The sequence below is a fragment of the Periplaneta americana genome, chromosome 2 (genome assembly GCF_040183065.1).
Source record: "Periplaneta americana isolate PAMFEO1 chromosome 2, P.americana_PAMFEO1_priV1, whole genome shotgun sequence".
Classification (NCBI taxonomy): Eukaryota; Metazoa; Arthropoda; class Insecta; order Blattodea; family Blattidae; genus Periplaneta; species Periplaneta americana.
The window spans coordinates 60802191-60805504 of NC_091118.1; positions in this window are offsets into that span (position 1 = coordinate 60802191).

Genomic DNA, 3314 nt, shown 5'->3' on the forward strand with positions numbered 1-3314 from the left:
CTTATAATTAGAGTACATATATACACGCTGACTGATTTCAGGAGGTTGTTCTGTTTTAATTTCAGTGCAGTCAATAATAGCTCTACAATTCGGATAATTATCTTTAAACACAGTAGGCAATGTTGCATTAACAGTATCTTTGCTGGGCCAGAAAACAAAGTTTTTAGTTGCTTGTGCAAGTGTAGGTAAAACAGATTGGAATATTCTAGAAATAGTACTATGGTGAACATTGAAAATTACAGCAAGGACAGCAAATGGCGAGGCTAACTTCATTTTCATTAAGAATATTAAAAGTTTATTTTCTTTACTAATTTTACGCTGGGTACTGTCTGACAGTAAGTTCAAAAATAAATTAAAAATTTCTGTGTTAACACCAGCCAGGACATTTAATTGTGATTCATCAGAAATTGAACTATAACCAAAAAATCCTCTTTTTTCATATGGGGAGTCAGACCCAGACAGTTTACTGGAACACTTAGGTTTGGCATATAATGCGTGGAAGGCTGATATGCATGCTTGTGTGCTGACATTGTTTCCATCCACCATACAACTGAATTCAAACTTGCTTTCTTTGTCATAATTTCTATCTGTCTGAGTTTGGGCATCAGTTTTGGTGGTCACTAGGATAGACCCACTATCTTCCAAAGGGTCTGATGTATCCGGCTGTGAAATTATTTCAGTTCTTTTCTTCAGTCTTTTAAATCTGTTGAGAGAGTCTGTTCCTGTTGACTCCCTTTTGTAACATTCAGGAAAGATGCTTGGAACATATGCTGGACTAGCAGGATTTTGAGATTTACACCCTCCTATGAAATGTTCGCTACAGATTCTAGATGATTTGGAAGGTGTCCATAAAGTGCCGTCTGCCCTATAAAAATAATTCGTGTACATGTGACATATTAATGTAAACATATTCTTTAATGTTTGACAAAACTATAAAGGCAGATGATATTTAGAAAATCACTTCAAATAGATTTCATAAAATGTAGCTTTGGTTTCTATTAAATGTTTTGTAATTTCTGTTGTAATGAGTATAAATTATTTTTTGTTATATGTCTTCGTAATGTTATATCTTTAGGACTATTACAATATTGTAATGTACTTTTATTTATATTATTTTTCTGTATTTGTAATTCCTTCTATATTCATAATATGATTTGTAATTGTAAAATATGTATGTAATAATACTATGTTTCCGTATTTGTCATATAGGCCTATTTCTGTAATTATATAATACAGGCTATCATAAAGACTTTACTATAATTACTGAATATAATGCGCCCTACTATTATGATGTGTTTACAAATATGGCCTACAGCTGCTTATTTTGTAAGTATAACATTAACGTGATTATTTGCATGCAATAGTTACTGTAGGTTTATTGTAAAATCCTCGATTACGATAAGTTCTGTAAAAACTTAATTAGGTATTAATTAAAATACTTAAATCCCAAATACTTAATTTAAACTCACTCTTTCCGATTTACTGCTATTATCCACCGTCTTTGCAAATCCATTTCGTGGGGTCGTGATGGAAAACTATAAAACTTCACATTTTGCTCTGTATTACAATATCTATTATTACAGCTAAAAACACAGCACATAATTTTGCTGGACTGCTTTGACATTTTTAAAATAGCAATCTAAAGGCAACACTTTATGAAAATCACTCCTACTCGAATCTTCCAGCAGTCGGCTGTCAACACAGATCACACACAGCTGTTGAAGACAAGCCTACAAGTAGTTCTCGTAGTGTCCGCCTGCAGCAGCACAGTGCTATACGCACGGAGCCTATAGAGTTGGTGGAGGAAGAATAGACCAATTGTCGTGAAATTAAACAGTTATTTCATTAAAGAACACATTATGGCTAACACGAATCAACGTAAAGGATCTAAGATTTACATAGAGAATGACTTCACGAAAGAAATAAGAGAGAAACGAAAGAAATTAGTACCATTATTAAAAGAAGCCCGCATTAAAGGCTTTAAAGCAATCTTAGTGAATGATAAAATAAAGATAAATGGGAATATAGTCGACCTAGAAATCCTCAAAAATCAAAATATTGAGGATGTATTGAGCAGCTGCAAAAATAATAGTAATACGAAAATGGCGACAGATAGAAATAGATCATCCTCTCCACATCACGCAAACAGAAGAAGAAGTGGATCACAAAATAGAAAATCGAAAATCTAGCGTAGAGAGAACTGAGCAGATAAGTAATGCTACTAATAAGCTTAAGCAATCTGAAATAACAAATTGGAGAATAGATGGGCTGACAGGAGCAAATGATTTAATAAGCTACTTAGATAAAATTGAGAACGATGTTAACAGAAATCCCGATAGAAGAAACAAGAGTGGAGAAGAAAAACCTAGTTTTGAAGAAGTTACAGGAGCCAGAGAGGATGCTGTTAGGGGAGCTGTACCATAGGCTGAGGGAATCACCAGGGAGGGTAGTCCAAGGTGCTCAAGTGGATGTATAGCAAGAAGGAGCGGTTTTGGAGCAACTAATGAGGGCAGCGCAGGTAAAGATCTGGTGACAGAGTCTGGTGGAAGTTCGTGGTGCTTGAGAGGAAGAGAAATGTCTACTGTACGGAGACGTGTTGCTGGATCAAACGATGAGGTTGATGTAGGTGACGAACATTTGCTAAGAGGTAAAATGACACATAGGAACTTTAATAGAAATAGATATGAACAATCTAATTCCAATAAGGATATAGTTACTGAAAGAATTTACTCACTAAGAGGTAGGCAGCAACAACGAATAAACTTTCCTGCTATTAGAAAAATTAATAACTAAGTAAGAATGGTAGACATATTACAAAAATAAGATTTATTAGCGTCGAAGTTTTAATAAATAAAATTGAAAATAATACTTTTATGAATTTATTAAGTAATAACGGCGTAAATTATTATAGCTGAATAATAACTCACTGGAAAAATTTTTTTTTGCAAATAGCTTTACTGATTTGTAAATGATCAAAAGATTAAGGCGTTATAAATTGGTAAATACTATTCTTTAAATTAGACAGGATTGTACTAAGTTATAAATTTATTAGAAACATAATAGCAATGAATGTAAATAAGTGCATGTGACTGAATTGATTAAAGTGGAATTAATGTTATCATGTAATTAGATTGACAAATAATGTGTTTAAACAAGTAAGCTGACAGCTGTACTGAGGTTAGACACTGCCCTACATATAGACATAGAATGTACTGATTCAGCTATTCAGTTTGTTCACATATTGTCGGCATCTGCTAACCTCTATGTGATATTTATTACATGAAATAGTTAAGTATTATGTAAATGAGGAACTG